This window comes from Schistocerca serialis, chromosome 4, assembly GCF_023864345.2.
Source record: "Schistocerca serialis cubense isolate TAMUIC-IGC-003099 chromosome 4, iqSchSeri2.2, whole genome shotgun sequence".
Lineage (NCBI taxonomy): Eukaryota > Metazoa > Arthropoda > Insecta > Orthoptera > Acrididae > Schistocerca > Schistocerca serialis.
The window spans coordinates 745,435,399-745,443,676 of NC_064641.1; the positions used below are offsets into that span (position 1 = coordinate 745,435,399).

General features: G+C 46.5%; 1 non-coding gene across 1 annotated transcript; it reads right to left on the minus strand.

The window, feature by feature from the left end:
* Nucleotides 1-5,868: 5,868 nt before the first annotated feature.
* Trnat-agu (transfer RNA threonine (anticodon AGU)) lies at nt 5,869-5,940 on the minus strand. The gene has a single exon. It is a non-coding gene; the product is annotated as a tRNA-Thr (tRNA).
* Nucleotides 5,941-8,278: the final 2,338 nt, after the last annotated feature.

Consider the following 8,278-nt stretch of genomic DNA (forward strand, 5'->3'; position numbering starts at 1 on the left):
ACATTCCGAGTGAAACATGGCGGCAGTCCGCCGATATTGCTGCCAACCCCAAATTCCTATTTGGCTCTTTGCAGATAGCACAAAGAAAAACCATAATTTGGGAGACTTCACAGCCCGGAAGATCTGCAGACGTAGGAAGGATGCAGGGAAGGGCAAACGAGAAGAAAGAGAGGGAAAAATGGATGAGTCGAAGAGACGGAAAAATAGAAGGTTGCACAGTGGAGAACGCGTTCGAAATAGGAGCGAACTGTCGGACGCGAGAATCCCAGCAATGCTTCGGAGCCGGCCATGGAATGTTAATCGCTGCCATTCTCGCAAGGCAACCGTACAGCTGCGCCAGGGCGCGGCCTTCCGCGGAGTGAGTGATTAAAATTGTTCGCAGGCGACGCTCAGATTCGCCGGCGTTCTGGCGCCTCGCGAGCGCGAAAGGGGGGGGGGGGGGAAGGGGGAGAGGGGGAGGCCCCGCTTCTTTCCTTTCTCTGGCCTCCCCCCCTTCCCCCTCCTTCACTCTCCTCCTTAATCTTGGAGGAGGAATTACATGTTCGAGGCTGAGTAATGGCGTCCTCACGGTCGTCGCCATGGTTAGCTGCCGGATGTGGAGCTGTAAAATCCCTCCCTACTGTCGTTTCTCTCATTCCCGCTGTCTCTTATATCTCTCACTCTGTTCTGCCGACATACCACCAACCACCACCAACACCTCTCTCTTTTCCTTTCCTATTGCTCTCCCACTGTAATATCCCTGCTTATTTTGGAGTTTTGAAGGGTTTCATATCTTACGGCATAATGTATTGGCGGCAGTTCACCACTGAGTCAAGCGCTAGCTATGATACTTTTGCCGGTCGGAGTGGCCGTGCGGTTCTAGGCGCTACAGTCTGGAGCCGAGCGAACGCTACGGTCACAGGTTCGAATCCTGCCTCGAGCATTGATGTGTGTGATGTCCTCAAGTTAGGTAGGTTTAAGTAGTTCTAAGTTCTAGGGGACTGATGACCTCAGACGTTAAGTCGCATAGTGCTCAGAGCCATTTGAACCATTTGATACTTTAATTATCACCTTGAGAAAATAAAATCTGATAGTAATTTTTATGTTTGTTGGCACGTGTCTGCAGCCTTGGACCACAGCACACCACTAGAGGCACCAAAAAAGGGCGCAAACGAGTGGTAATGTGGAGGTCAGCTATGATATATTGTCGTGTTAACCGATTCTTCCGTCACTTCTTGGTAGAACAATATAATAATGAATGGAAAGCGCTATGTTGCCTATGATCCACTGGATTATTTTCCCTTTAGGTGACATGGGATAGCGATATGCACATATACAAATGGCGTTAGTATCGCGTACAGAAGGTGTAAAAGGGCAGTGCTGGTGATTCATGGGAATAGGTGTCCGACGTGATTAAGGCCGCACGAACGGAATTATCAGGCATTGAAGGCGGAGTGGTAGTTGGAGCTCGACGCAAGGGACATTCTATTTCGAAAACCGTTAAGGAACTCAATATTCCCAGATTTACAGCGTCAAGAATGTGCCGAGAATACCAAATTTCAGGCATTACCTCTCACCACGGATAACGTAGTGGTCGATGGTCTTCACTTACCGACCGAGAGCAGCGGCGTTTGCGTACAATTGTCAGTGCCAACAGAAAAGCAACACTGCCTCATATAAAGGCAGAAATGAATGAGGGACGTCCGAGGAACTTATCCGTTAGGACTTTGGCGTTAATGGGCTATGGCAACAGACGACCGACGGGGGCGCCGACGACATCGCCTCCCCTGGACTAGTGACCATATCAGTTGAACCTTGGACGACTGGGAAACGGTGGCCTAGTTAAGTGAGTCCCGATTTCAGTTGGAAAGAGATGATGGAAGGTTTCGAGTGTGGCGCAGACCCAGGAAGCCATTACCCCAAGTTATCAACAAGATACTGTGCAAGCTGGTCCTGGCTTCATAATGGTATGGACCGGGTCCTCTGGCCCAACTGAACCGAGCCGGCCGCTCTGGACTAGCGGTTCTAGGCACTTCAGTCTCGAACCACGCTGCTGCTACGGTCGCAGGTTCGAATCCTGCCTCGGGCATGGATGTGTGTGATGTCCTTAGGTTAGGTACGTTTAAGTAGTTCTAAGTTCTAGGGGACTGATGACTTCAGATGTTAAGTTCCACAGTGCTTAGAGCCATTTGAACCATTTTGAACTGAACCGATATTGTGGGGCACTCAACCGAGCTGTTATCAGCGCCCGTACAAATTCCCAATCTTTGCTGAGTCGAATCTCGTCAGTTTCATCATCTGAACCGATCATTGACTGGAAATGTTTATGTTCGGCTACTTGGAGACCATTCGCAGTCGTTCATGGACTTCATGTTCCCAAACAATGATGCATTTTTTATGGGTCACAATGTGTCATGTCACCGGTCCACAACAGTTCGCGATTGGATTGAAGAACATTCTGGATAACTCCAGCGAATGATTTTACCATCTAGATCGCCTGACATAAACGCTGTCAAACTCTAATGGGATATAATGCAGAGATGATTCGTGCACAAAATCCTGCACCAGCAACACATTCACAATTATGCACGGTTGTTGTTGTTGTTGTGGTCTTCAGTCCTGAGACTGGTTTGATGCAGCTCTCCATGCTACAGTAAAGCTGCATGCCCTCGGGAAAAATTACGGCCGTAGTTTCCCCTTGCTTTCAGCCGTTCGCAGTACCAGCACAGCATGGCCGTTTTGGTTAGTGTTACAAGGCCAGATCAGTCAATCATCCGCACTGTTGCCCCTGCAACTACTGAAAAGGCTGCTGCCCCTCTTCAGGACGGCTATAGAGGCAGAATGGCTCAATGTTTCTGCTGGGAGCTTGCAGTGACTTGCTGAGTCCATGCCACTTCGATTTACTGCACAACGCCGATAGAAGGAGGCCCGACACGATGTTAGGAGTTATCAAATGACTTTTGTCACCTCAGTGTATAAAGGTTAACCTGTTTTAGGCTTACAAAGCCATTATCAGACTTGAACTGACTGTCTTAGTGAAACAGGTTACAATGATTGCACAATGCACTGGAAAAGATGGTAATCACCTAGACTGTAGCACAAAAACTTATGAAATGTCATTTTGAAAGGTAAAAAGTTGAACAACAAATAAATATTAAGGGAACAAACCACGAAAAACATTTAAAAAAAATGGCTCTGAGCACTATGGGACTTAACATCTGAGGTCATCAGTCCCCTAGAACTTAGAACTACTTAAACCTAACTAACCTAAGGACATCACACACATCCATGCCCGAGGCAGGATTCGAACCTGCGACCGTAGTGGTCACGCGGTTCCAGACTGAAGCGCCTAGAACCGCTCGGCCACACCGGCCGGCGAAAACCATTAACATTAAACCCGAAAACAGTGCCTACAAAACAGTTTACGTTAAATAATCAAATCCCATAAAATAAAACAAAATTAGTACTTGACAAGACTACTTCAGGAGGACCGGCCGCGGTGGCCATGCGGTTCTAGGCGCTCCAGTCCGGAGCCGCGCTGCTGCTACGGTCGCAGGTTCGAATCCTGCCTCGTGCATGGGTGTGTGTGATGTCCTTAGGTTAGTTAGGTTTAAGTAGTTCTAAGTTCTAGGGGACTGATGACCACAGCAGTTGAGTCCCACAGTGCTCAGAGCCAACCACTTCAGGACGTATTACACATGGAAAACCAACACAGAAACCAAGAAAAAGAAAGAATTAACAAATGTAACAACAGAATACATGCAGTATATAGGCTGTCACAATAAAACAAAAGAAATGAATAAATACGAGCTCTGTTTATTCATAAGGTTAAATCAGGACTGTTGGCTATATTTTTGTTGATTTCCAGGGCTTCTAACAAGCTGTGATTTGTCCTTCAATTGCTAAGTGAAGTACGTGGGGCTGTGGTTGCTATTTGTGGCTCTCACTGAGTAAATTCTCAGCAAATGTGCACCCAGAATTCTGCAACTTCCATCTGCGTTCGTATTCGGCCAGCCTAGTTGTACGTCTCTGCCTGATCGACCACTATAACATTTATCACAATCAGTACAAATAATTTTTCGTAGTCCACTCTTGCCTAGAAACTGGGTTTTATCTTTGCTATTTTGTTTTGGCTCCCCTAGAGGCTTGCTGTGGTACTGTGACTCAGCGATCTCAATGTACATCACAACTATAGGCATTTACCTGCAAACAAACTAGGAGGAGGAGATTCGTGTTTTAAGTCCCGTCGACAACGAGGTCATTAGAGTCGGAGCAAACGCTCGGATTGGGGAGGGTTGTTGTTGTTGTGGTCGTCAGTCCTGAGACTGGTTTGATGCAGCTCTCCATGCTATTCTATCCTGTGCAAGCTTCTTCATCTCCCAGTACCTGCTGCAGCCTACATCCTTCTGAATCTGCTTAGTGTATTCATCTCTTGGTCTCCCTCTACGATTTTTATCCTCCACGCTGCCCTCCAATACTAAATTGGTGATCCCTTGATGCTTCAGAACATACCCTACCAAGCGATTCCTTCTTCTGATGAAGTTGTGCCAAAAACTCCTCTTCTCCCCAATTCTGTTCAATACCTCCTTTTAGTGATGTGATCTACCCATCTAATCTTCAGCATTCTTCTGTAGCACCACATTTCGAAAGCTTCTATTCTCTTCTTGTCCAAACTATTTATCGTCCATGTTTCACTTCCATACATGGCTACACTCCATACAAATACTTTCAGAAATGACTTCCTAACACTTCAATCTATACTCGATATTAACAAATTTCTCTTCTTCAGAAACGCATTCCTTGCCATTGCCAGTCTACATTTTATATCCTCTCTACTCCGACCATCATCAGTAAATTTGCTCCCCAAATAGCAAAACTCCTTTACTTCATTAAGTGTCTCATTTCCTAATCTAATTCCCTCAGCATCTCCCGACTTAATTCGACTACATTCCATTATCCTCGTTTTGATTTTGATTACGTTCATCTTATACCCTCCTTTCAAAACACTGTCCACTCCGTTCAACTCCTCTTCCAAGTCCTTTGGGGAAGGATACAGAAGGAAATCCGCCGTGCCCCTTCAAAGGCACCGTGGTGGCACTTGCCCTAAGCGATTTAGGGAAATCAAAGAAAACCTAAATCTGAATGGCCGGACAAGGTTTTAACGCAGCGTCGTCATGAAGGCGCTACCTTGCTTGGTGCAGACTAGCACAAAATTAGATACGTAACTATATTTGTTCGAGGCAATAATTAATACTTTATGGCTAGATCATCGCCAGACAGTATTCAAAAGTAACAAGTAGTGGCCCGTTTAGCTCAGTCAGTCTTTGCTAACAGCTGTTAACAGTTTACATTGTATGGGAAAAGACTAGCTGGAGCTACGAGCTCAAACGCACAGTTATTGACATAATTTCCTTTTTCTGGCACATGACTGCCAGTATCGAATGCGTTTAGGCATGGAACATTCTCAATGTACATAAACAATTTATCAAATATGGTGAGAAGCAGTCCCATAGTGTGTTAAAATGGTTCAAATGGCTCTGAGCACCATGGGACTTAACATCTGAGGTCATCAGTCCCCTAGAACTACCTAAACCTAACTAAACTAAGGACATCACACACATTCATGCCCGAGGCAGGATTCGAACCTGCGACCGTGGCGGTCGCGCGGTTGCGGACTGAAGCACCTAGAATCGCTCGGCCACATCGGCTGGCCCATAGTGTGTCATTGTCTATAGTATAAAGCATCAGTACTGTTGTAGAAACGACTGCTGCCTTGCGTGTATCTATATCGGGCACTGTGGGTTATACCGATGGAGACGAAGTAAGCAGAAGATGCAGTAATTACATCTATGATGTATATTTGCAGTCTGAAACGACGAATGAAAATTTTTACCAAGGCCGGATTCGAACCAGCGTCTCCTGCTCACTAGGCAGATGCGCTACCACTGCGCCATCCTGGCAGAAGTCTTTATACAACTGCACAGACTACCCTCCCTGCTCAATCAAATTCCCATTCACGCCTCAGTCTACTTGGTAGTCGTCCTAAACTCCAACATCATTGCAGAAGCCATCCAGCTGTACTGGAATAACATCTCAGCATCAGACGAAGCGGAAGTTCCTGCTTGAAACCCAGACATAGGTCCTTTACTCAATTGAAACTACAGGGTGTTACAAAAAGGTACGGTCAAACTTTCAGGAAACATTCCTCACACACAAAGAAAGAAAAGATGTTATGTGGACATGTGTCCGGAAACGCTTAATTTCCATGTTAGAGCTCATTTTAGTTTCGTCAGTGTGTACTGTACTTCCTCGATTCACCGCCAGTTGGCCCAATTGAAGGAAGGTAATGTTGACTTCGGTGCTTGCGTTGACATGCGACTCATTGCTCTACGGTACTAGCACCAAGCACATCAGTACGTAGGTTAGTGTTCATCACGAACGTGGTTTTGCAGCCAGTGCAATGTTTACAAATGCGGAGTTGGCAGATGCCCATTTGATGTATGGATTAGTACGGGGCAATAGCCGTGGCGCGGTACATTTGTATCGAGACAGATTTCCAGAACGAAGGTGTCCCCACAGGAAGACGTTCGTTGATCGGCGTCTTAAGGAGCACGGAACATTCCAGCCTATGACTCGCGACTGGGGAAGACGTAGAACGACGAGGACACCTGCAATGGACGAGGCAATTCTTCGTGCAGTTGACGATAACCCTAATGTCAGCGTCAGAGAAGTTGCTGCTGTACAAGGTAACGTTGACCACGTCACTGTATGGAGAGTGCTACGGGAGAACCAGTTGTTTCCGTACCATGCACAGCGTGTGCAGGCACTATCAGCAGCTGATTGGCCTCCACGGTTACACTTCTGCGAATGGTTCATCCAACAATGTGTCAATTCTCATTTCAGTGCAAATGTTCTCTTTACGGATGAGGCTTCATTCCAACGTGATCAAATTGTAAATTTTCACAATCAACATGTGTGGGCTGACGAGAATCTGTGGTGTCACCGCCAGACACCACACTTGCTAGGTGGTAGTCTTTCAGTCGGCCGCGGTCCGTTAGTATACGTCGGACCCGCGTGTCGCCACTATCAGTGATTGCAGACCGAGCGCCGCCACACGGCAGGTCTAGAGAGACTTCCTAGCACTCGCCCCAGTTGTACAGGCGACTTTGCTAGCGATGGTTCACTGACAAATTACGCTCTCATTTGCCGAGACGATAGTTAGCATAGCCTTCAGTTACGTCATTTGCTACGACCTAGCAAAGCGCCATTACCAGTTACTATTGATGCTGTAAAAAAAGTACCGTCAAGAGCGATGTTCACCATTTACGGATTAAAGTTAAGTATTCCAACAGCTACGTCCTTTTTTGCTAAAGTCTAACTTCCTTGTCCTGTTCCAGACCTCACGCCAGCCTGCGTGAGCTAAAACGCGTGCCTTTCGGCTTCCTCTCATAGTGGGTTGGCTCTCATGCCAATCCACAACAGAATCCGCACGCAATTGTGCAATCACGTCATCAACACAGATTTTCTATGAACGTTTGGGCAGGCATTATTGGTGATGTCTTGATTGGGCCCCATGTTCTTCCACCTACGCTCAATGGAGCACGTTATCATGATTTCATACCTGTGCTGCTAGAACATGTGCCTTTACAAGTACGACACAACATGTGGTTCATGCACGATGGAGCTCCTGCACATTTCAGTCGAAGTGTTCGTACGCTTCTCAACAACAGATTCGGCGACCGATGGATTGGTAGAGGCGGACCAATTCCATGGCCTCCACGCTCTCCTGACCTCAACCCTCTTGGCTTTCATTTATGGGGGCATTTGAAAGCTCTTGTCTACGCAACCCCGGTACCAAATGTAGAGACTCTTCGTGCTCATATTGTGGACGGCTGTGATACAATACGCCATTCTCCAGGGCTGCATCAGCGCATCAGGGATTCCATGCGACGGAGGGTAGATGCATGTATCCTCGCTAACAGAGGTCATTTTCAACATTTCCTGTAACAAAGTGTTTGAAGTCACGCTGGTACGTTCTGTTGCTGTGTGTTTCCATTCCATGATTAATGTGATTTGAAGAGAAGTAATAAAATGAGCTCTAACATGGAAAGTAAGCGTTTCCGGACACATGTCCACGTAACATATTTTATTTCTTTGTGTGTGGGGAATGTTTCCTGAAAGTTTGGCCGTACCTTTTTGTAACACCCTGTATATCGTTCCAGAGGTCTTCCCACGTCTTAAAAATCTATGGTGTCCATAGGCAGACTGAAGTGACGAATAGAAATGAAATAGTAAGCAG